This window comes from Triticum urartu, chromosome 1A, assembly GCF_056163025.1.
Source record: "Triticum urartu cultivar PI428250 chromosome 1A, HENAU_Tu73, whole genome shotgun sequence".
Taxonomy (NCBI): Eukaryota; Viridiplantae; Streptophyta; class Magnoliopsida; order Poales; family Poaceae; genus Triticum; species Triticum urartu.
Window position 1 is genome coordinate 97,745,131 of NC_141873.1, and position 27,263 is coordinate 97,772,393.

Below are 27,263 nucleotides of genomic sequence, written 5' to 3' on the forward strand. Positions count from 1 at the left end.
CTGTTGTTGCATCCCGAGATTCGGACAAAAGCCGAGTACCCTCCGAGCACTATTTTCAGGAAGTTCTTGAAGGCGCTCGTGTAATAGAGACGCGGTGCCCGAAAGATGCTATGTTATGATAGCATGTGTAATTATAAAGTAATATTTTGATAAACTGTAGTGGCCTTTTTTATACTTGTGCCTCCAAGTATTGGGAACACCTCCTATGCGGCCGTTTTAAGATATATATATATATATATATATATATATATATATATATATATATATATATGCAAAATCTGAAAGATGGCGGTCGTTGGCTTCAGCCCCCACGCACATAGTGCAGGGGTGCTCGCAGAAGACGCATTTTCACACTTAACCCAACGTCTTGGTCCTACAAAGGTGGTGATAGCGCAGCGGGCCAGGCAACTGGACTATAATGCTTTAACACTTTCACTTAGCCATAGGAGTTTGACAGTGAGACTTTTTAGGTAGCTTGTAGGATCGAAAGTATGTCTAGAGGGGGGTGATTAGACTACTTGACCAAATAAAAATTTAACCTTTTCCCAATTTTAGTTCTTGGCAGATTTTAGCTAATTTAGGACAAGTCAAGCAATCATCACATAATTCAAGCAAGCATGCAAAGAGTATATAGGCAGCGGAAAGCAAATCATGCAACTTGCAAGAATGTAAAGGGAAGGGTTTGGAGAATTCAAACGCTATTGGAGACACGGATGTTTTTCCCGTGGTTCGGATAGGTGGTGCTATCCTACATCCACGTTGATGGAGACTTCAACCCACGAAGGGTAACGGTTGCGCGAGTCCACACAGGGCTCCACCCAAGGGTAATGGTTGCACGAGTCCACACAGGGCTCCACCCACGAAGGGTCCACGAAGAAGCAACCACCCACAAAGGGTCCACGAAGAAGCAACCTTGTCTATCCCACCATGGCCATCGCCCACACAGGACTTGCCTCACTAGCGGTAGATCTTCACGAAGTAGGCGATCTCCTTGCCCTTACAAACTCCTTGGTTCAACTCCACAATCTTGTCGGAGGCTCCCAAGTGACACCTAGCCAATCTAGGAGACACCACTCTCCAAGAAGTAACAAATGGTGTGTAGGTAATGAACTCCTTGCTCTTGTGCTTCAAATGATAGTCTCCCCAACACTCAACTCTCTCTCATAGGATTTGGATTTGGTGGAAAGAGGGTTTGAGTGGAAAGCAACTTGGGAAGGCTAGAGATCAAGATTCATATGGTAGGAATGGAATGTCTTGGTCTCAACACATGAGTAGGTGGTTCTTTCTCAGAACATATGAGTTGGAATGGTGTGTGTGTTCTGATGGTTCTCTCACTAAATGAGAAGAAGGTGGAGGGGTATATATAGCCTCCACACAAAATCCAACCGTCACATAGTTTTCCAATCTCGGTGGGACCGAATCAATAAACTCGGTCGGACCAAAAATGTAAACCTAGTGACCGTTAGTGATTTTCGGTGGGACTGACATGCAACTCGGTAGGACCGATATGGTTAGGTTTGGGCATAACGCAATCTCGGTGAGACCGATTACACAAACTCGGTGAGACCTAATTTGGTAATTAGCTAACCAGAGAGTTGGTCAGGCAAACTCGGTGGGACCGATTTGCTCTTTCGGTGAGACCGAGTGGAACTCGGTGAGACCGAAAAGTTACAAAGGGGAAACACTGAGTTTACATTGCAATCTCGGTGGGACCGATTAGCTCTTTCGGTGGGACCGAAAAGTTACGAAAGGGAAACAGAGAGTTTGCAACCCCATCTCGGTGAGACCGAGATCCCTATCGGTAGGACCGAATTGCTAGGGTTTGGCAGTGGCTAATGACAAGTGAAACTTGGTGGCGCCGGATAGGAAGAATCGGTAGGACCGAGTTTGGATTAGGGTTTAGGTCATATGTGGATGTGGGAAAGTAGTTGAGGGTTTTGGAGCATATCACTAAGCACATGAAGCAAGAGGCTCATTAAGCAACACCTCATCCCTCCTTAATAGTATTGGCTTTTCCTAAAGACTCAATGTGATCTTGGATCACTAAAATATGAAATGAAGAGTCTTGAGCTTTTGAGCTTGAGCCAATCCTTTGTCCTTAGCATTTTGAGGGTTCCACTTTCACATCCATGCCATGCCAATCATTGAGCTTTCCTGAAATAATCATCTTGGAATAGCATTAGCTCAATGAGCTATATGTTGTTATGAATTACCAAAACCACCTAGGGATAGTTGCACTTTCAATCTCCCCCTTTTTGGCAATTGATGACAACATATAGATCAAAGCTTCGACAAAAGATAATGAGCATGAAATATATCGTCGCTTTGAGAAATATGTGATAAGTAAGAGCTCCCCCTAAATTTGTGCATATTTAAAATTTTGCTTTGGACTGCAAATGCACAAAGAGTTAGAGTCATGGGTTACTGTTCCATGTCACATACATCTTGGTGGAGCGCTCAAAATGATAAGAATGAAATACATGCACTCATCACCAAGAATAATGAATGATCACAGGATAGATAAGATAATAGCATTAAGCAAGCATTAAGTGTAGCTTATGATCAAACACATGCTCATCAATGTCTCACGAATAATAATGTACTATCTCAAACACTCAAAAGCAAACAACTTCGAAAAAAAACACCAAACAAAGCAAGAGAGAAAAGCAACACTCTCTCTCTCGAAGCCTATGATCTATACATCTTCTCCCCCTTTGGCAACAAGTTACCAAAAAGTTCCTAGAAAATGCATAGCACTAGATCGACGCTCAGGCTTGATCTTCAGGTGGTGGTGGAGTCCGGATCACTCCAAGGACGAAGGCTTCTGTAGATGCTGAAGTAGTCGCTGGAGTTGGAGCTGAAGTAGATGCTGGAGCTGGTGGAACTGAGGCTGTAGCTGGTGTTAAGGTGGTGGCTCTTGTGTCAGCAACTGGCACGGCAGATGACCTCGGTGTTGGGTTTCGTAGTAATTTCAAAAAAATTCCTACGCACACGCAAGATCATGTGATGCATAGCAACGAGGGGGAGAGTGTTGTCTACGTACCCAACGCAGACCGACTGCGGAAGCGATGACACGACGTAGAGGAAGTAGTCGTACGTCTTCACGATCCAACCGATCAAGCACCGAAACTACGGCACCTCCGAGTTCGAGCACACGTTCAGCTCGATGACGATCCCCGGACTCCGATCCAGCAAAGTGTCGGGGAAGAGTTCCGTCAGCACGACGGCGTGGTGACGATCTTGATGTACTACAGAAGTAGGGCTTCGCCTAAACTCCGCTACAGTATTATCGAGGTATATGGTGGCAGGGGGCACCGCACACGGCTAAGGAATAGATCACGTGGATCAACTTGTGTGTCTTTGGGGTGTCTCTACCTCAGTATATAAAGGAGCCAAGGGGGGAGGGGGCGCCGGCCAAGAGAGAGAGGCGCAGGAGGAGTCCTACTCCTTCCGGGAGTAGGACTCCCCTCCAATCCTATTCCAACTAGGATTCCCCAAGTGGGAAAGAGGGGGAAGGGTGGCCGGCCACCTCTCCTAGTCCTAATAGGACTAGGGGAAGGGGGGAGGCGCGCAGCCCTTGTGGGCAGCCCTTTCACCTTTCCACTAAGGCCCATGAAGGCCCATATGGCTCCCGGGGGGTTTCGGTAACCTCCCGGTAACCCGGTAAAATCCCGATTTCACCCGGAACACTTCCGATATCCAAATATAGGCTTCCAATATATCAATCTTTACGTCTCGACCATTTCGAGACTCCTCGTCATGTCCGTGATCACATCTGGGACTCCGAACAACCTTCGGTACATCAAAATGCATAAACTATAATATAACTGTCATCGTAACCTTAAGCGTGCGGACCCTACGGGTTCGAGAACAATGTAGACATGAACGAGACATGTCTCCGGTCAATAACCAATAGCGGGACCTGGATGCCCATATTGGCTCCTACATATTCTACGAAGATCTTTATCGGTCAGACCGCATAACAACATACGTTGTTCCTTTTGTCATCGGTATGTTACTTGCCCGAGATTCGATCGTCGGTATCCAATACCTAGTTCAATCTCGTTACCGGCAAGTCTCTTTACTCGTTCCGTAATACATCATCTCACAACTAACATATTAGTTGTAATGCTTGCAACGCTTATGTGATGTGTATTACCGAGAGGGCCCAGAGATACCTCTCCGACAATCGGAGTGACAAATCCTAATCTCGAAATACGCCAACCCAACATCTACCTTTGGAGACACCTGTAATGCTCCTTTATAATCACCCAGTTACGTTGTGACGTTTGGTAGCACCCAAAGTGTTCCTCCGGCAAACGGGAGTTGCATAATCTCATAGTCATAGGAACATGTATAAGTCATGAAGAAAAGCAATAGCAACATACTAAACGATCGGGTGCTAAGCTAATGGAATGGGTCATGTCAATCAGATCATTCAACTAATGATGTAACCTCGTTAATCAAATAACAACTTATTGTTCATGGTTAGGAAACATAACCATCTTTGATTAACGAGCTAGTCAAGTAGAGGCATACTAGTGACACTGTGTTTTTCTATGTATTCACACATGTATTATGTTTCCGGTTAATACAATTCTAGCATGAATAATAAACATTTATCATGATTATAAGGAAATAAATAATAACTTTATTATTGCCTCTAGGGCATATTTCCTTCAGTCTCCCACTTGCACTAGAGTCAATAATCTAGATTACACTGTAATGATTCTAACACCCATGGAGCCTTGGTGCTAATCATGTTTTGCTCGTGGAAGAGGCTTAGTCAACGGGTCTGCAATATTCAGATCCGTATGTATCTTGCAAATCTCTATGTCTCCCACCTGGACTAGATCCCGGATGGAATTGAAGCGTCTCTTGATGTGTTTGGTCCTTTTGTGAAATCTGGATTCCTTTGCCAAGGCAATTGCACCAGTATTGTCACAAAAGATTTTCATTGGACCCGATGCACTAGGTATGACACCTAGATCGGATATGAACTCCTTCATCCAGACTCCTTCGTTCGCTGCTTCTGAAGCAGCTATGTACTCCGCTTCACATGTAGATCCCGCTATGACGCTTTGTTTAGAACTGCACCAACTGACAGCTCCACCGTTTAATGTAAACACGTATCCGGTTTGCGATTTAGAATCGTCCGGATCAGTGTCAAAGCTTGCATCAACGTAACCTTTTACGGTGAGCTCTTTGTCACCTCCATATACGAGAAACATATCCTTAGTCCTTTTCAGGTATTTCAGGATGTTCTTGACCGCTGTCCAGTGATCCACTCCTGGATTACTTTGGTACCTCCCTGCTAAACTTATAGCAAGGCACACATCAGGTCTGGTACACAGCATTGCATACATGATAGAGCCTATGGCTGATGCATAGGGAACATCTTTCATATTCTCTCTATCTTCTGCAGTGGTCGGGCATTGAGTCTTACTCAACTTCACACCTTGTAACACAGGCAAGAATCCTTTCTTTGCTTGATCCATTTTGAATTTCTTCTAAATCTTGTCAAGGTATGTGCTTTGTGAAAGTCCAATTAAGCGTCTTGATCTATCTCTATAGATCTTAATGCCTAATATGTAAGCAGCTTCACCGAGGTCTTTCATTGAAAAACTTTTACTGAAGTATCCCTTTATGCTATCCAGAAATTCTATATCATTTCCAATCAGCAATATGTCATCCACATATAATATTAGAAATGCTACAGAGCTCCCACTCACTTTCTTGTAAATACAGGCTTCTCCGAAAGTCTGTATAAAACCAAATGCTTTGATCACACTATCAAAGCGTTTATTCCAACTCCGAGAGGCTTGCACCAGTCCATAAATGGATCGCTGGAGCTTACACACTTTGTTAGCTCCCTTTGGATCGACAAAACCTTCCGGTTGCATCATATACAACTGTTCTTCCAGAAATCCATTCAGGAATGCAGTTTTGACATCCATCTGCCAAATTTCATAATCATAAAATGCGGCAATTGCTAACATGATTCGGACGGACTTAAGCATCGCTACGGGTGAGAAGGTCTCATCGTAGTCAATCCCTTGAACTTGTCGAAAACCTTTCGCGACAAGTCGAGCTTTGTAGACAGTAACATTACCATCAGCGTCAGTCTTCTTCTTAAAGATCCATTTATTCTCAATTGCTTGCCGATCATCAGGCAAGTCAACCAAAGTCCATACTTTGTTCTCATACATGGATCCCATCTCAGATTTCATGGCTTCAAGCCACTTTGCGGAATCTGGGCTCACCATCGCTTCTTCATAGTTCGTAGGCTCATCATGATCTAGTAGCATGACTTCCAGAATTGGATTACCATACCACTCTGGTGCGGATCTTACTCTGGTTGATCTACGATGTTCAGTAGTATCTTGTTCCGAAGTTTCATGATCATGATCATTAACTTCCTCACTTATTGATGTAGGTGTCGCAGAAACAATTTTCTATGACGTACTACTTTCCAACAAGGGAGCAGGTACAGTTACCTCGTCAAGTTCTACTTTCCTCCCACTCACTTCTTTCGAGAGAAACTCCTTCTCAAGAAAGTTTCCGAATTTAGCAACAAAAGTCTTGCCTTCGGATCTGTGATAGAAGGTGTATCCAATAGTTTCCTTTGGATATCCTATGAAGACACATTTCTCTGATTTGGGTTCGAGCTTATCAGGTTGAAGCTTTTTTCACATAAGCATCGCAGCCCCAAACTTTCAGAAACGACAACTTCGGTTTCTTGCCAAACCATAGTTCATAAGGCGTCGTCTCAACGGATTTTGATGGTGCCCTGTTTAATGTGAATGCGGCCGTCTCTAGAGCGTATCCCCAAAATGATAGCGGTAAATCCGTAAGAGACATCATAGATCGCACCATATCAAGTAAAGTACGATTACGACGTTCGGACACACCATTACGCTGTGGTGTTCCGGGTGGCGTGAGTTGCGAAACTATTCCACAGTTTTTCAAATGTACACCAAACTCGTAACTCAAATATTCTCCTCCACGATCAGATCGTAGAAACTTTATTTTCTTGTTACGATGATTTTCAACTTCACTCTGAAATTCTTTGAACTTTTCAAATGTTTCAGACTTATGTTTCATTAAGTAGATATATCCATATCTGCTTAAATCATCTGTGAAGGTGAGGAAGTAACGATATCCGCCACGAGCCTCAATATTCATCGGACCACATACATCGGTATGTATGATTTCCAACAAATCTGTTGCTCTCTCCATAGTACCGGAGAACGGTGTTTTAGTCATCTTGCCCATGAGGCACGGTTCGCAAGTACCAAGTGATTCATAATCAAGTGGTTCCAAAAGTCCATCAGTATGGAGTTTCTTCATGCGCTTTACACCGATATGACCTAAACGACAGTGCCACAAATAAGTTGCACTTTTATTATCAACTCTGCATCTTTTGGCTTCAACATTATGAATATGTGTATTACTACTATCGAGATTCGATAAAAATAGACCACTCTTCAAGGGTGCATGACCATAAAAGATATTACTCATATAAATAGAACAACCATTATTCTCTGATTTAAATGAATAACCGTCTCGCATTAAACAAGATCCAGATATAATGTTCATGCTCAACGCTGGCACCAAATAACAATTATTTAGGTCTAATATGAATCCCGAAGGTAGATGTAGAGGTAGCGTGCCGACCGCGATCACATCGACTTTGGAACCGTTTCCCACGCGCATCGTCACCTCGTCCTTAGCCAATCTTCACTTAATCCGTAGCCCCTATTTCGAGTTGCAAATATTAGCAACAGAACCAGTATCAAATACCCAGGTGCTACTGCGAGCATTAGTAAGGTACACATCAATAACATGTATATCACATATACCTTTGTTCACCTTGCCATCCTTCTTATCCGCCAAATACTTGGGGCAGTTCCGCTTCCAGTGACCAGTCTGCTTGCAGTAGAAGCACTCAGTTTCAGGCTTAGGTCCAGACTTGGGTTTCTTCTCTTGAGCAGCAACTTGCTTGCCGTTCTTCTTGAAGTTCCCCTTCTTCTTCCCTTTGCCCTTTTTCTTGAAACTAGTGGTTTTGTTAACCATCAACACTTGATGCTCCTTTTTGATTTCTACCTCCGCAGCTTTCAGCATTGCGAAGAGCTCGGGAATAGTCTTGTTCATCCCTTGCATATTATAGTTCATCATGAAGCTCTTGTAGCTTGGTGGCAGTGATTGGAGAATTCTGTCAATGACGCAATCATCTGGAAGATTAACTCCCAATTGAATCAAGTGATTATTATACCCAGACATTTTGAGTATATGCTCACTGACAGAACTGTTCTCCTCAATCTTGCAGCTATAGAACTTATTGGAGACTTCATATCTCTCAATCCGGGCATTTGCTTGAAATATCAACTTCAACTCCTGGAACATCTCATATGCTCCATGACGTTCAAAACGTCGTTGAAGTCCCGATTCTAAGCCGTAAAGCATGGCACACTGAACTATCGAGTAGTCATCAGCTTTGCTCTGCCAGACGTTCATAACATCTGGTGTTGCTCCAGCAGCAGGCCTGGCACCCAGCGGTGCTTCTAGGACGTAATTCTTCTGTGCAGCAATGAGGATAATCCTCAAGTTACGGACCCAGTCCGTGTAATTGCTACCATCATCTTTCAACTTTGCTTTCTCAAGGAACGCATTAAAATTCAACGGAACAACAGCACGAGCCATCTATCTACAATCAACATAAACAAGCAAGATACTATCAGGGACTAAGTTCATGATAAATTTAAGTTCAATTAATCATATTACTGAAGAACTCCCACTTAGATAGACATCCCTCTAATCCTCTAAGTGATCACGTGATCCAAATCAACTAAACCATGTCCGATCATCACGTGAGATGGAGTAGTTTCATCGGTGAACATCATTATGTTGATCATATCTACTATATGATTCACGCTCGACCTTTCGGTCTCCGTGTTCCGAGGCCATATCTGTATATGCTTGGCTCGTCAAGTATAACCTGAGTATTCCGCGTGTGCAACTGTTTTGCACCCGTTGTATTTGAACATAGAGCCTATCACACCCGATCATCACGTGGTGTCTCAGCACGAAGAACTTTCGCAATGGTGCATACTCAGGGAGAACACTTCTTGATAATTTAGTGAGAGATCATCTTATAATGCTACCGTCAATCAAAGCAAGATAAGATGCATAAAAAGATAAACATCACATGCAATCAATATAAGTGATATGATATGGCCATCATCATCTTGTGCTTGTGATCTCCATCTCCGAAGCACCGTCATGATCACCAACGTCACCGGCGCGACACCTTGATCTCCATCGTAGCATCGTTGTCGTCTCGCCAATCTTATGCTTCCACGACTATCACTACCGTTTAGTAATAAAGTAAAGCATTACATCGCGATTGCATTGCATACAATAAAGCGACAACCATATGGCTCCTGCCAGTTGCCGATAACTTGGTTACAAAACATGATCATCTCATACGATAAAATTCAGCATCATGCCTTGACCATATCACATCACAACATGCCCTGCAAAAACAAGTTAGACGTCCTCTACTTTGTTGTTGCAAGTTTTACGTGGCTGCTACGGGCTTAAGTAAGAACCAATCTCACATACGCATCAAAACCACAACGATAGTTTGTCAAATAGACTCCGTTTTAACCTTCGCAAGGACCAGGCGTAGCCATACTTGGTTCAACTAAAGTTGGAGAGACAGTCGCCCGCAAGCCACCTGTGTGCAAAGCACGTCGGGAGAACCGGTCTCGCGTAAGCGTACGCGTAAGGTTGGTCCGGGTCGTCTCGTCCAACAATACCGCCGAACCAAAGTATGACATGCTGGTAGGCAGTATGACTTGTATCGTCCACAACTCACTTGTGTTCTATTCGTGCATATAACATCAACATAAATAACCAGGCTCGGATGCCACTGTTGGGTTTCGTAGTAATTTCAAAAAATTTCCTACGCACACGCAAGACCATGTGATGCATAGCAATGAGGGGGAGAGTGTTGTCTACGTACCCAACGCAGACCGACTGCGGAAGCGATGACACGACGTAGAGGAAGTAGTCGTACGTCTTCACGATCCAACCGATCAAGCACCGAAACTACGGCACCTCCGAGTTCGAGCACACGTTCAGCTCGATGACGATCCCCGGACTCCGATCCAGCAAAGTGTCGGGGAAGAGTTCCGTCAGCACGACGGCGTGGTGACGATCTTGATGTACTACAGCAGCAGGGCTTCGCCTAAACTCCGCTACAGTATTATCGAGGTATATGGTGGCAGGGGGCACCGCACACGGCTAAGGAATAGATCACGTGGATCAACTTGTGTGTCTTTGGGGTGTCTCTACCTCAGTATATAAAGGAGCCAAGGGGGGAGGGGGCGCCGGCCAAGAGAGAGAGGCGCAGGAGGAGTCCTACTCCTTCCGGGAGTAGGACTCCCCTCCAATCCTATTCCAACTAGGATTCCCTAAGTGGGAAAGAGGGGGAGGGTGGCCGGCCACCTCTCCTAGTCCTAATAGGACTAGGGGAAGGGGGGAGGCGCGCAGCCCTTGTGGGCAGCCCTTTCACCTTTCCACTAAGGCCCATGAAGGCCCATATGGCTCCCGGGGGGTTCCGGTAACCTCCAAGTAACCCGGTAAAATCCCGATTTCACCCGGAACACTTCCGATATCCAAATATAGGCTTCCAATATATCAATCTTTACGTCTCGACCATTTCGAGACTCTTTGTCATGTCCGTGATCACATCCGGGACTCCGAACAACCTTCGGTACATCAAAATGCATAAACTCATAATATAACTGTCATCGTAACCGTAAGCGTGCGGACCCTACGGGTTCGAGAACAATGTAGACATGACCGAGACATGTCTCCGGTCAATAACCAATAGCGGGACCTGGATGCCCATATTGGCTCCTACATATTCTACGAAGATCTTTATCGGTCAGACCGCATAACAACATACGTTGTTCCTTTTGTCATCGGTATGTTACTTGCCCGAGATTCGATCGTCGGTATCCAATACCTAGTTCAATCTCGTTACCGGCAAGTCTCTTTACTCGTTCCGTAATACATCATCTCACAACTACCATATTAGTTTTAATGCTTGCAAGGCTTATGTGATGTGTATTACCGAGAGGGCCCAGAGATACCTCTCCGACAATCGGAGTGACAAATCCTAATCTCGAAATACGCCAACCCAACATCTACCTTTGGAGACACCTGTAATGCTCCTTTATAATCACCCAGTTACGTTGTGACGTTTGGTAGCACCCAAAGTGTTCCTCCGGCAAATGGGAGTTGCATAATCTCATAGTCATAGGAACATGTATAAGTCATGAAGAAAAGCAATAGCAACATACTAAACGATCGGGTGCTAAGCTAATGGAATGGGTCATGTCAATCAGATCATTCAACTAATGATGTGACCTTGTTAATCAAATAACAACTTATTGTTCATGGTTAGGAAACATAACCATCTTTGATTAACGAGCTAGTCAAGTAGAGGCATACTAGTGACACTGTGTTTGTCTATGTATTCACACATGTATTATGTTTCCGGTTAATACAATTCTAGCATGAATAATAAACATTTATCATGATTATAAGGAAATAAATAATAACTTTATTATTGCCTCTAGGGCATATTTCCTTCAGTCTCCCACTTGCACTAGAGTCAATAATCTAGATTACACTGTAATGATTCTAACACCCATGGAGCCTTGGTGCTAATCATGTTTTGCTCGTGGAAGAGGCTTAGTCAACGGGTCTGCAATATTCAGATCCGTATGTATCTTGCAAATCTCTATGTCTCCCAGCTGGACTAGATCCCGGATGGAATTGAAGCGTCTCTTGATGTGTTTGGTCCTTTTGTGAAATCTGGATTCCTTTGCCAAGGCAATTGCACCAGTATTGTCACAAAAGATTTTCATTGGACCCGATGCACTAGGTATGACACCTAGATCGGATATGAACTCCTTCATCCAGACTCCTTCGTTCGCTGCTTCTGAAGCAGCTATGTACTCCGCTTCACATGTAGATCCCGCTATGACGCTTTGTTTAGAACTGCACCAACTGACAGCTCCACCATTTAATGTAAACACGTATCCGGTTTGCGATTTAGAATCATCCGGATCAGTGTCAAAGCTTGCATCAACGTAACCATTTACGGTGAGCTCTTTGTCACCTCCATATACGAGAAACATATCCTTAGTCCTTTTCAGGTATTTCAGGATGTTCTTGACCGCTATCCAGTGATCCACTCCTGGATTACTTTGGTACCTCCCTGCTAAACTTATAGCAAGGCACACATCAGGTCTGGTACACAGCATTGCATACATGATAGAGCCTATGGCTGATGCATAGGGAACATCTTTCATATTCTCTCTATCTTCTGCAGTGGTCGGGCATTGAGTCTTACTCAACTTCACACCTTGTAACACAGGCAAGAATCCTTTCTTTGCTTGATCCATTTTGAATTTCTTCAAAATCTTGTCAAGGTATGTGCTTTGTGAAAGTCCAATTAAGCGTCTTGATCTATCTCTATAGATCTTAATGCCTAATATGTAAGCAGCTTCACCGAGGTCTTTCATTGAAAAACTTTTACTGAAGTATCCCTTTATGCTATCCAGAAATTCTATATCATTTCCAATCAGCAATATGTCATCCACATATAATATTAGAAATGCTACAGAGCTCCCACTCACTTTCTTGTAAATACAGGCTTCTCCGAAAGTCTGTATAAAACCAAATACTTTGATCACACTATCGTAACCTTAAGCGTGCGGACCCTACGGGTTCGAGAACAATGTAGACATGACCGAGACATGTCTCCGGTCAATAACCAATAGCGGGACCTGGATGCCCATATTGGCTCCTACATATTCTACGAAGATCTTATCGGTCAGACCGCATAACAACATACGTTGTTCCTTTTGTCATCGGTATGTTACTTGCCCGAGATTCGATCGTCGGTATCCAATACCTAGTTCAATCTCGTTACCGGCAAGTCTCTTTACTCGTTCCGTAATACATCATCTCACAACTAACATATTAGTTGTAATGCTTGCAACGCTTATGTGATGTGTATTACCGAGAGGGCCCAGAGATACCTCTCCGACAATCGGAGTGACAAATCCTAATCTCGAAATACGCCAACCCAACATCTACCTTTGGAGACACCTGTAATGCTCCTTTATAATCACCCAGTTACGTTGTGACGTTTGGTAGCACCCAAAGTGTTCCTCCGGCAAACGGGAGTTGCATAATCTCATAGTCATAGGAACATGTATAAGTCATGAAGAAAAGCAATAGCAACATACTAAACGATCGGGTGCTAAGCTAATGGAATGGGTCATGTCAATCAGATCATTCAACTAATGATGTGACCTTGTTAATCAAATAACAACTTATTGTTCATGGTTAGGAAACATAACCATCTTTGATTAACGAGCTAGTCAAGTAGAGGCATACTAGTGACACTGTGTTTGTCTATGTATTCACACATGTATTATGTTTCCAGTTAATACAATTCTAGCATGAATAATAAACATTTATCATGATTATAAGGAAATAAATAATAACTTTATTATTGCCTCTAGGGCATATTTCCTTCACTCGGGCCTCGTGGCACTCTAGCAAAGGTATGAGTGGTAGTCCTGCCTCTCCTCTCCTGCATGTCCTCCTGGAGCTGCTCCACTGCAGACTGAACTTCCGTTACCTTGACATCCAGGTCATAGAACTTCTGTTCCATGATTCTCTCTAGGCTCTGCTGATTCTGAGTGAGGGTGGCCAGGCTTTGCTCAATCCTCAGCGTGGATGCAATCAAGTAACCAAGCTGCTCTTGTTTGGTCTTCAAGAAGTATTCAGATGCCTCCTCTTGGGTAGGCATCTTGGCAGCTTTCTCCTTCGTCGCCTTCTCCTTCTTTGAAAATGCTTGGGCAGATGATGGCTCGTTCTCAGTCATGACAACTTCATTGTCCTCGAAATCTGGATGGATGGGCAGGTGTTCCTTGTCCAACAGATATATGCCCGTGCCCATCTTGGAGTTGATGAGCTCCTGAATTTGAGGGGCATATCCGTAGCTCCTCTTCTGATCTGCTCCAGTCCTCTTAATTGTTTCCACTATGAGGCTCATCACCTTGAACTTCTGAGGCACATCAAACACATGTAGCAAGTTGATAGCATGACCTCTGATCATCTTGTGATCTCCAGACTTGGGCAGTAAGGTGTGCCTTAGTATCCAATTGATCGTAGGTAGTCCTGACAGAAGATAATGCACAGACCCAAATTTGAAGGTGTCAAGAGCTTCATTGGGAATTTCCTTGTACATATTGGACATGGAGTTATGGTCCATCTTCTTCTTGGCATAGATATCCAAGTCATCATCTTGCTCCTCTGGGGCATTTATGATCTGTGCCCACTCAGCCACTGTAGATTGGTACCTTGTACCCTCAGACATCCATGTGATCCTCCCATCTGGATAAAAGTGTGCCGTGGAGTAGAATTGCATGATCAGTTCCTTGTTCCACTTTGTGAGCTTCTGCCCAACAAAGTCAGCTACTCCACAAGCATTAAAGCTGTCAAATACTCCTGGGTAGTGCTCCTCCTTCTCCCTCATGTAGGTCCAGTCAACCCATCTTATGTCATAGACAATTGGCTTCTTATCTAGCAAAACAGTCTCATAGAAATCCTGCTGCTCCTTGGTGTGAAACCTGTAGTCCACGGCAGTCCTTCTTCTTGAAGCATATGGGTCTCCTTCTCTCCATTTCCTTAGCCCTGAATCTCTCCTGAGCTTCATGTCCTCAGCCACAGGATGAGCATCGTTGTGGTCTGGGATCTTGGGCTTTAGCTTCCTTAGGACATTTTCTTCTTCTTCTTCAGCAACAGTCTCAGGCACTGGGGCCTTGTTCTTCTCAGCTGCAGGAATGCTCCTTGTATTTCTCTTAGGCTTTGGCTTTGGAGCTGGCTTGGCCTTGGAAGCAGCTCCCCCTGATTTTATGGCATCTCCCATTAGCTTGGGTGCCTTGGGCGCTGGTGCAGCTGCCTCTTCTTCTTCTTCCTCTTCCATGATGGAAGCTTTGCCAAGTACTCTAGCAACAGTCTTCTTTACCCTTTCCTTCCTTTTCTTGCCCTCAGCTACAACTGGCTCTATGGGCTTCCCAGTTGACATTTTGACCTTTGACATTGGTTGCCTGCCTGCTGGCCTTTTGATTTTCAGGCCTGGCTTAGTGCCTTGAGCTGGCTCAATTCTCTTGGAAGTGGCCTCTTCCTCTGCCACATAGTCCTCATCTTCATAGTCTGAAGTTTTCTTCTTCCTTTGTCTCATGGCAGCCTTTGGCAAGTTGCTAGGAGTGCTCCTGCTGCCTTCATCAGAAGAACTTGAGGGACTAGTGCCCTCACTCATCACTACTTGCTGCTCTGACATGTTTTGGCTATCACTTTGATCGGACATGCTGCAAACTGACTGCTGACCCCTAGTTCGGCGGGGACTTGCTACGGCGGCAACGGCGGGGCAGAATTCCCGTTGACGGCGATGGAGACCAGCGACTGGAGGCTGCTGGCGGCGAGAAGACGATCCGGAGACCTCGAGGGCAGAGCAGGCTATCGCGCGGGCGAAGGGGTTCGGAGAAATTTCCAAATTTTGCCCGTGACTATATATAGCCCGACCCTGTCGGTGTGACCGAGTAGAACGACTCGGTGGCACCGAGATTCATAACTGCATGCAGTTACTGAAACTCGGTGTGACCGAAAGGTTCAAATCGGTTGCACCGAGATCGAAAACCTAGATCAACTTAATGATCTCGGTAGGACCGAAAGTGGAGTATCGGTCAGACCGAGAATCATAAAGAGGTTTTGGAAGTTTAAGTCTATGACGAATCGGGGACTCCGAGCGCTCCTCACACAGAGTGGTTCGAATCTGACTTGATCAACTTTTGTGATGCAGCATGAATAGAGTTTGAGACGAGAAAAGCATAGATAGCTAGAGGGGGGGTTCTTAAGCATTCTTGTCCATCCACTTGGCAAAAGAAGATAAAACCAAACAATCAAAACAACAAGTGGATGTCCTCGAATGAGTAAAGTATGCAACCAGCATGCTCATACAATAAGATGGCAAATGAAATATGTGACAAGACATGCACAACCAAGTCTAGCATCTATCAAGCAATTTGCGATGACTAGGTCATCTATATATGAGTATATTGACTTAGGAGTCAAGTGAGAACACTTGATCATAGGTCATACTCATCGTTTAAGCCCAAGTGGGGTTACCACTTTTACATAAAGCATTGTTGTGTTCACATCTTTAGAGTTGCTTTAGCTCAAGTCTTAGAGTAAAGCTCCCCCTAGATGTGATATCCCCCCTAAGAGGGATGAACTAACCTTGGGTTTTGTCGATGATAACTTCATGTAGATGTTGAAGATGTGGATGCTCAATGTTGATGTAGATCTCTTGGAGCTATCCATTTGAGTGAATTGCACTTTCAATACCTACATGGGTTAGTCCCACAAGGAACAAGCAAGGACATCCATAGACATAGAGTGATGCACACAAAGGATGATGTCCATGAAAACTTTTAGGTTACCTTGTCCCTTGTCTTACCAACAAGAGGGTTTGTGACTCCTTGAACTAGTGCAAGATGTGGAAGTTGATTGCACTTGTTCTTGCCAAAATGATAAAAGTGAAGTATGTTGGCGGAGTCACCCTCAAGAACTCTCTAGTTCTTCTTCTTTTGGATCCACATCATCTTGATGGGAATCCTTGGAGTTGTAGTCGTACTTGATGAAGTGGAGCTTGAAGTAGTCTTGGGAATCCACTTGACTAAGGTCTTGGAGCTTCTTCAAATGCATCAATTTCCTCTTGAAGCTTGTCCTTGCCTTTTTGCTCGTAGTCTTGTGGTGGAAGATCATCTTGAGCTTGTGTCCCCTTGAAAGAAGCATACTTCTCTTGTTGAGGGACAAACTTTGTCTTGGGGTATTGATCTTCTTCCCACTCAACTCCATTGGCATTGAACTTTCGTTCAAAACCAACACCTTGATTCTTCCGATGCATTCCTTGCTTGCGCACAATTTCCTCGAATTGCTTACTCCCGGCAAGGCTTTTGTACACTCCTTTCTCTATAATTCCCTTCAATAAGCTATTTTCTTGCTCAAGTGTAACTTGGCTAAGAGAATCATTAGTGGAATCAAGAGAACTACTAGAAGCAACAATATTGGATTTAACATGATCATTGTTACTGCTAGAGGAAGAATCTTTCTTGTTACTAGACTTGACTTGAGGCATGTAAGTAGATAAGAGTAAACGCTTGGCAATGTAAGAAGAACTTTTCTTGCGGAGATCATCATTGATTGCTTTTAAGAACTCATGGTCTTGCTCAAGATTGAGCTTCTCAAAGCATAATTTCTCATGAGCTCTTAAAAGTTCTCGATGATCTTCGAATATGGTTTCATGAGCTAACTTAAGAGTGTTTAGTTCTTTAGTTAGGGCCTCAATCTTCTCCTTATCATTGTCATTCGTTTTATCTTGATTAGCATGTTTAATTGACATTTCATCATAGTATTCATCACTAGAGTTGTCACCAAGCAAATCATCACCTAACAAGTCATCTTCATCACTATTGAAACCAACATACTCGGGGTGTGTTACCTTAGGACCTTTGGCCATGAAGCATCTTCCAATTCCTTTATTTGGTGAGTCAAATATGTCGTAGGAGTTGGTTGACACAAGTGCTAGACCGGCAACACCTTCATCTTGAGTATCTTCAGAGCCGGGTAATAACTTCTCTCGGAGTGGTTGTCGGAGTCGGAGCCGGATACCCATTCACCAATATGAGCTTGATGTCTTCGTCTTGTGTAGCTCCTTGATGATTTTTCCTTCCTTTCCGAATCCTTGCTTCTCCGTGAGTATCTTCGTTCATAACGATCATCTCTACTCCTTCTCTCTCTTGGTGGTGATCCTTTGCTTCTTCCTTTTGGAGAATCTTCTCTTATCTTGTAGGGAGCCGTACACTCATTGGAATAGTGTCCGGGTCTTCCACAATTGTAGCAGTTTCGCTCTCGACTAGAAGATCTTTTGTCATTGTAGGACCTTGACTTGGAGCTTCTATCTTTGCTTCTACTCTTGTAGAACTTGTTGAAGTTCTTCACCATTAAGCTCAATTCTTCATTGAAGTCTTGTTTCTCACTTGATGATGTAGGGGCTTCACATGAGGCTTTATAGGCACCACTTCATTTGTTGTGAAGTTCCTCTTTATCCTTAAGTGACATCTCATGAGCAACAATTCTTCCAATCACTTCCGTTGGCTTGAGATCTTTGTAATTGGGCATCATTTGGATCAATGTGCACATGGTATCATATTTTCCATCCAAGGCTCTTAGGATCTTCTTGATGATGAATCTATCGGTCATCTCTTCACTTCCTAAGCCGGCAATGTCATTTGTGATGAGAGCAAGCCTAGAGTACATTTCAGCGACACCTTCACCATCCTTCATCTTGAACTTGTCAAGTTGGCTTTGAAGCACATCCAACTTGGATTCCTTGACAGAGTCGGTACCTTCGTGCATATCAATCAAAGTGTCCCAAATTTCCTTTGCATTCTCAAGGCGGCTGATTTTGTTGAATTCTTCGGGGCACAATCCATTGAAGAGAATATCACAAGCTTGAGCATTGTATTGCAACATCTTCAACTCATCCACGGTAGCTTCATGGTTCGGTTCTCTCCCATCAAAGAAGTCACCTTGCAAACCAACACACACAATAGCCCAAACGGCGGGGTTATGTCCAAGAATGTGCATTTTCATTTTATGCTTCCAACTAGCAAAATTAGTACCATCAAAGTAAGGACCTCTACGGTGATAACTTCCCTCGCTAGAGGCCATACTCTCCTAGGTTGTGAAACCAAGGCTATGACCACCAAAAGCTATGGAGATCAAGCAAATGGAGACCAAAGCTCTGATACCACTTGTAGGATCAAAAGTATGTCTAGAGGGGGGTGATTAGACTACTTGACCAAATAAAAACTTAACCTTTTCCCAATTTTAGTTCTTGGCAGATTTTAGCTAATTTAGGACAAGTCAAGCAATCATCACATAATTCAAGCAAGCATGCAAAGAGTATATAGGCAGCGGAAAGCAAATCATGCAACTTGCAAGAATGTAAAGGGAAGGGTTTGGAGAATTCAAATGCTATTGGAGACACGGATGTTTTTCCCGTGGTTCGGATAGGTGGTGCTATCCTACATCCACGTTGATGGAGACTTCAACCCACGAAGGGTAACGGTTGCGCGAGTCCACACAGGGCTCCACCCAAGGGTAATGGTTGCGCGAGTCCACACAGGGTTCCACCCATGAAGGGTCCACGAAGAAGCAACCACCCACAAAGGGTCCACGAAGAAGCAACCTTGTCTATCCCACCATGGCCATCGCCCACACAGGACTTGCCTCACTAGCGGTAGATCTTCACGAAGTAGGCGATCTCCTTGCCCTTACAAACTCCTTGGTTCAACTCCACAATCTTGTCGGAGGCTCCCAAGTGACACCTAGCCAATCTAGGAGACACCACTCTCCAAGAAGTAACAAATGGTGTGTAGGTAATGAACTCCTTGCTCTTGTGCTTCAAATGATAGTCTCCCCAACACTCAACTCTCTCTCATAGGATTTGGATTTGGTGGAAAGAGGGTTTGAGTGGAAAGCAACTTGGGAAGGCTAGAGATCAAGATTCATATGGTAGGAATGGAATGTCTTGGTCTCAACACATGAGTAGGTGGTTCTTTCTCAGAACATATGAGTTGGAATGTGTGTGTGTTCTGATGGCTCTCTCACTAAATGAGAAGAAGGTGGAGGGGTATATATAGCCTCCACACAAAATCCAACCGTTACATAGTTTTCCAATCTCGGTGGGACCGAATCAATAAACTCGGTCGGACCGAAAATGTAAACCTAGTGACCGTTAGTGATTTTCGGTGGGACTGACATGCAACTCGGTAGGACCGATATGGTTAGGGTTTGGGCATAACGCAATCTCGGTGAGACCGATTACACAAACTCGGTGAGACTGAATTTGGTAATTAGCTAACCAGAGATTTGGTCAGGCAAACTCGGTGGGACCGATTTGCTCTTTCGGTGAGACCGAGTGGAACTCGGTGAGACCGAAAAGTTACAAAGGGGAAACACTGAGTTTACATTGCAATCTCGGTGGGATCGATTCGCTCTTTCGGTGGGACCGAAAAGTTACGAAAGGGAAACAGAGAGTTTGCAACCCCATCTCGATGAGACCGAGATCCCTATCGGTAGGACCGAATTGCTAGGGTTTGGCAGTGGCTAATGACAAGTGAAACTCGGTGGCGCCGGATAGGAAGAATCGGTAGGACCGAGTTTGGATTAGGGTTTAGGTCATATGTGGATGTGGTAAAGTAGTTGAGGGTTTTGGAGCATATCACTAAGCACATGAAGCAAGAGGCTCATTAAGCAACACCTCATCCCTCCTTAATAGTATTGGCTTTTCCTAAAGACTCAATGTGATCTTGGATCACTAAAATATGAAATGAAGAGTCTTGAGCTTTTGAGCTTGAGCCAATCCTTTGTCCTTAGCATTTTGAGGGTTCCACTTTCACATCCATGCCATGCCAATCATTGAGCTTTCCTGAAATAATCATCTTGGAATAGCATTAGCTCAATGAGCTATATGTTGTTATGAATTACCAAAACCACCTAGGGATAGTTGCACTTTCATAGCTCCTTGGTGGCAACTGCGCTCGTCCGAGTTCGGGGCATGTATGTGCCTGACCGGGAAGCGGCCCTTCGTTAAAGCGGAGGAATCCGATAGATTCCGATAGGTCATCGAGTGGCTGACCAATCTCACGCTACATCATGACAGTCAGTTTTCGGCTTTCTCTACTGAGGTGCTCGCCCGGCCGAACCGGGGCACAATCGCAGTAGTTCTCCTGGTGCTACCTTAGCCGATAGAGCGGAACGTAAGGTAGCCAAACTCAGGAGCCGGGCAACCCAACATTTGACCAAAGACATGATTTGGAGCTGATGCATATAATGCCAAAACTCGCGACGCCGAACACTCCCTAAGGTGTTCGGTCTTTATGAGTGCGGGCGAAACAACACTCTTTATTAAAAAAGGAAGCCCCTAGTGTCCAGGTACGTGCAAAAATTCTGACGTGGCCACATGCCAAGACGCCAACCTCCTCCTTGGTTATATCAGAAAAAACCAGGGGATGTCTAGCAACAAGAGACAGTAAAAAAGGTTTACGCAGGGTCTTAATCTAAATAGAATCCTTTAGGACGGGTCCCTACTGCACGTCTGCGCCTGTGTCTCCGTTGTGCCGTATCCTGGACGGGCGCCGCACAACGTTCATCTGTAAAAGAGAGGAACTGAGTTGAAAACGGGTCGTGCCGAAAAAGTTTAAAATAAACAAAGTATAAAGTGAAATATATAAGATTGAGCTTTATTGTCTCTTATTGTATATACGTGGAGCCCCTAGTTCGGGGGTATATGGCCTCTAGGCATGCATCAATGATGATTTTGCACCGAACTCGTCTATCTGCGTTCGTGGTCTTGAATGACCTATTTCGAAGTTTTTTGGCCGGTGAGGCCATTTTGCTGTGGGGCTGTCAAAGCGGCCGCACAGTCCTCCGCTTGGGAGGCACACTCTAGTGCTTCCCCTTCAAAGAGATGATGCCTCGTAGACCGGGCATCTTAAGCGTAAGATATGCATAATGCGATATTGCGTTAAAGCGAGCGAAAGCTTCGCGTCCCAGTAGTGCTTGATAGCGACTTGAGAATGGGACGATATGGAAGGTCAGCTTTTCGCGGCGGAGGTTATCGGTAGAGCCGAATATGACTTCGAGCCGGAGAAAACCCATACAATGGGTGTCCGGACTCGGTATTACCCCTTGAAAGGAGGTTTTGCTGTGGCGGATTCTTGCTGGGTTTATCCCCATGTGCTGGATTGTATCCTGATATATCAGGTTTAATCCACTGCCGCCGTCCATAAGGACATTTGAAAACTGGAGTCCGCCAATTATTGGATCGAGTATCAAGGCAGTCCAGCCTACATTCTTGATATTTCTAGAATAATCTAGCTGATCGAAGATGATCGGTTTTGACAACCAGTGGCAGGACCCTTTGGGGGTGGGCCATGTGGTGCGTACCTTTACGGGCGCCGCACGTTTTGTTATGTGAAGTGAGTTCACTGTTTTTACTTCTTGTGGGAAGTTCTTTTGTTTCCTGGTGCTCTGCTTTTGGGGTTCGTCCTCGTCTTCGCTTGGTGTGTTGAGCCCCTTGTGTTCGGCATTGAGTCTGCCGGATTGTTTGAGAACCCAACAGTCTCTATGGGTATGGTTAGCAGGCTTCCCGGGAGTACTGTGTATCTGACATATCCTGCCAGGATTTTATTTAGGTTGGATGGATCGTCCCTGTTATCCTGTGGGGGCGATTTTTCCTGATTTTGTCGTGAGCCTTTGAATCCGGCATTGACTGTCGTGCTCTTCGGACTTTTGTCCTTAGTCCGGCGACGGTCCTTGTTGCGTCGCGGTTTTCCGTTTCCATCCCTAGTTTCGGATGTACTTGGATTGCTGGGGCTGCACCTTGCCAACCAGCTGTCCTCCCCTGCAAAAAAGCGGGTCATGAGGCTTGTTAGTGCGGCCATTGTTCTTGGCCGAGGTGTCTGGAAAGCCATTCGTCTCGGACGTTATGCCTGAAAGCTGCTAAGGCTTCGGCTCCGGACAGTCGACTATCTGATTCTTTTTAGTGAGGAATCTATTCCAGAACTGCCGAGCTGATTCTCCGGGTTGTTGAGTTATGTGACTAAGATCGTCTGCATCCGGAGGGCGGACATAAGTCCCTTGAAAGTTTGCCCGGAAAGCATCCTCGAGCTCTTCCCAGCTTCCAATTGTGTTTTCGGGAAGGCTTTTAAGCCAATGCTGGGATGGCCCTTTAAGCTTAAGGGGTAAATATTTTATGGCGTGGAGATCATCTCCTCTAGCCATGTGTATGTGGAGGATATAATCCTCGATCCAAACTCCAGGGTCTGTTGTTCCATCATATGCCTCTATGTTTACGGGTTTGAATCCCTCTGGGAATTCATAGTCCAGGACCTCATCGGTGAAACATAGGGGGTGTGCGGCGCCCCTGTATTTGGGTGTGCCGGATTCTGATGATGGCTGCATAGCGTTGCTTACGAGAGCTTGCTTTCTTGGCCCATAAATGGACCTGACTGGGCCATGATGCGAATCCTTAAGTGGGTCGGATGCCGATTTGGGTGCGGCGCCGCTTGCCGCTTTATGGGTCGTCTATCCGACTGTGTGGCGTTCTCATTTTTTGAATGCGAGGGCTCTAGGGCCTCTTCGTTGAATTCAGGTAGTAGCCTTCTTTTCGGATAGCTTTTAGTGCGGCGACTGTCGCCGTATTTATCTGCGGTATTTATTACTTTGCTCCATCTAATCCGGAGTGCATCCTCCGTTGTTTTTAGCTTCCGCTTCTGCTTTTTTAGGCTCCGTGCAGTTGCAACGAGCCTCTCGTGGAGATTCTTCTGCTCCATGGGTTTATCCGGCGTGAGGTCGTCCGGAATGTCGTTTTCGCCGGAGGCGGGATGTTCGGTTTCTCTATCCGTGTTGCCCTGTTCGGACGGTTGCTCTAAGGCCTGCTCGTCGTCTACCGGCTCGTCCTGCTCTATGGCTGGGTTTTTGTCGAGGCGGGGCTTGGGTCGGCGTTTACGCCGATGCTTTGATTGCTTTTCGGGGGGTCGATCTCCCGTCCCATCCCCTTTTTCCTCGTTGTCGCTTCCTTTAGGGGTATCCACCATGTACACATCGTGAGATGAGGTGGCTGTCCAATGCCCTATGGGCGTTGGTTCATCGGTATCTCCTGCATCGTCATCCATGCTGTCGATGTCTCCAGAGTCGAAGTTGAGCACGTCGTTTAAATTGTCGACAGTGACTACCAAGTGGGTGGTGGGTGGGCTTTGAATTTCTTCATCGTCCATATCCCATCCTCGCTGACCGTAGTTCGGCCAGGGCTCTCTTGATAAGGAGAGAGACTCGAGAGAGTTCAGGATATCGCCACAAGGCGAGTGCTGAAAGATGTCTGCGGCAGTGAACTCCATTATCGGCGCCCAATCAGATTCGATCGGCAGGGGCGTGGGGGGTTCGGAGTTCGGAAAGGCGTCCGGATCCTCGGAGTCACGGATCATGCAGAGTGAGGGGCTAGCGTTCGGCTCAATCACCTTTGAGATCGAAGCCCCCGAGGTGACGTCCAACCGCTCATCCTCGATTGGCGCAATAGGCTACGAGTTAGGGGTCGGAACCGATGCGTGTGCGGCCTCCAGGACACTGTCCGAAGGAAGAGCTAGATCATGCCCCTCGAGATAGTGCGGCGCGCTTGGCCGTGGCTCGAACCCGTCGAAGATCAAGTCTCCGCGGATGTCAGCCGTGTAGTTTAGGCTTCCAAACCTGACTTGATGGCCAGGGGCGTAGCTTTCGATCTGCTCCAGGTGGCCGAGCGAATCGGCCCGCAGAGCGAAGCCGCCGAAGACGAAGATCTGTCCGGGGAGAAAAGTCTCGCCCTGGACCGCATCGTTGTTGATGATCAAAGGAGCCATCGGGCCTAAAGGCGACGACACAGAGGAACTCTCAATGAAAGCACCAATGTCGGTGTCAAAACCAGCGGATCTCGGGTAGGGGGTCCCGAACTGTGCGTCAAGGCCGGATGGTAACAGGAGACAAGGGACACGATGTTTTTTACCCAGGTTCGGGCCCCCTCGATGGAGGTAATACCCTACTCCTGCTTGATTAATATTGATGATATGGGTAGTACAAGATTAGATCCACCATGAGATCAAGGAGGCTAAACCCTAGAAGCTAGCCTATGGTATGATTGTTGTATATGGAGTTGATTGCCTACGGACTACAACCCTCTGGTTTATATAGACACCAGATAGGGTTAGGGTTACATAGTGTCGGTTACAATGGTAGGAGATCTTGAATATCCGCATCGCCAAGCTTGCCTTCCACGCCAAGGAAAGTCCCATCCGGACACGGGACGAAGTCTTCAATCTTGTATCTTCATAGTCCAGGAGTCCGGCTGAAGGTATAGTTCGGCTACCCGAACACCCCCTAATCCAGGACTCCCTCACCCAGACATGAAAATTGGGCTGTATACAGATTATCCTCGAGTGGTTTGAACTGCACCTCCTGTGCGAGATCCCATGCCGATCTCATGTTCCTAAAAAACCAATATTGGCTGTATGATTTGGGCGAGTGCACCCTGACTAGCGCCATCCATCGCGATGCCTCCGGCGGCGCCTCCTTCTCATCGTACACCACATCATCAAGGTCCTCCTCTGGAAGACCTAATTCCCTCATCAGTGCCGTACCGCGACCCCGAAGCTCCGTCAGACGCCATGGCAAAAAACTTGATAACCCTAGCCCGATGAGAAAACCACCGAGCCCTTGTTGATAGCCCTAGAGCCCTCCTCCCCAGCCCCGCCTGGGCCAGGGGCGTCCCCTCACCCCCGCTCGACGAGAGGAGGGACGAAGACACGCCGGAGGTAGGGAAGATTACGATCTCAACAATGGCGATCGCAATCGCCTCGAGAGGATGAAACCCTAACTAGAGGGGAAAAAGGGTGGACGGCTTGTAGGCTTCTCGGGAGTTCATGGGACGGTTATGTTAGGCTGGAACATGCAGGATGAGATGGGTCCCAATTCTTCGGGGGGTTTTCTTTTTCGTTTTTCTCTTTTTTTCCGGTTTTTCGTTTCTCCAATTTTGTTCCCATTTTTGAGAAAACTTTGATATGCCAAAAATTGTTCATAATCTCAAAATTTTCAAAAAATGTTCGTGTTTACAAACTTTTTTGGATTTCAAAAATCTGTTGTGTTTTCAAAAATTGTTCATAGATTTTAAAAAAATGTTTGCATTTTCAAAATAATGTTCCCGTTTTAAGAAATACTCAGAATATCAATTATTGTTCCCATTTGCGAAAATATTTCAGAAAAACAAAAACATTTTCTAAAATTCCTGAATTTTTTTAATTTCTCAAAATATAGAAAGTAGGATTTTTTTAATAAAGTACCATTTTTTAAATTTTCAAAAAAGAGAAAATAATAACAATTTCAAATATTTGGAACATTTTTTAAAATATGATTTGCTTTTGAAAGCATAAAAATCGAAATATTTTCTAAAAATATGATTAATTTTTTGAACATGGAAGAAAAAGAAATTTCAAATATTTTTTGGAAATCATGAACAATTTCTGAAAACAAGGACAAAATTTAAAAATTGTGAACATTTTTTAAAAATACTAAAGTTCTTTCCAGAAAAGGAGAACATTTTAAAAATGAAAAATAAAAAGCAAGAAAAGAAAAAGGCAATGAAAAGAACATCAGAAAAGAATCTGAGTCTTCCCAAAAGAGGATAAAAAATCGGATCATGTACGTTTCAGTATATGGGTCAGCCCAATGGTACGGCAAATAGCTTGTTGGTTCAGGGCCGGTGAAATTTTTAAACCTACTAGACTCCTAATGCCAAGCTTCGGGGCAAATGATCAATACAGACAAGTCTTTTGTTTACTTCAGCAAAGGGACACCAGAAAAATGCCAGACATGAAGTCAAAGGGGTCCTCAATGTCCATACTGAGACTTTAAATGAGAAATACTTGGGCTCCAGCTTGTAATTCTCATATTATAGGCCTTCTAAAATCAGAATCTCAAACAAACACATCAGATTCTTACATAGCTTCCTAGAATCCTCCAGCCGCCGCCCTCTCACTCCACCCACCATCGTTGCTCACCGCGTCCTCAACTCGTGATTTCTCTCTCATCTCATCTCTCACGTTTGATCCCAAGGCCTCCTGTTCCGCCGTGCTGTGAGACCTCCACGACTGACGACAACTTCCCGTCTAGATCACCTTCGGTGGCCATGGCCTCCTAGCAGAAGTGGTGAAGCCCTCTACCACGGGAGCTTGCTTCCATGGTCAGGTCCGGCCTCACCAACCTCTTCGCCCCGAGCTTCCTCCTGCACTTCCTCCTATGCCACTTTACAAGTTTCATGATTGACCAGTGCATTTAGGGGTGTTGCAGACATTTCACAAGACTTTGGATTTCCAAAAGCTAGGAGAACAAATAGTCAAATTTTGATTTCAAAAATCTGCAACCCCAGCCGATTCTTAGGAATCTGTAGCCCAAACAAAGGACATCTGAGTACCTAAAAGACAGGTTATGGTCAAAGGTGAAGTTGGATTGGAAAA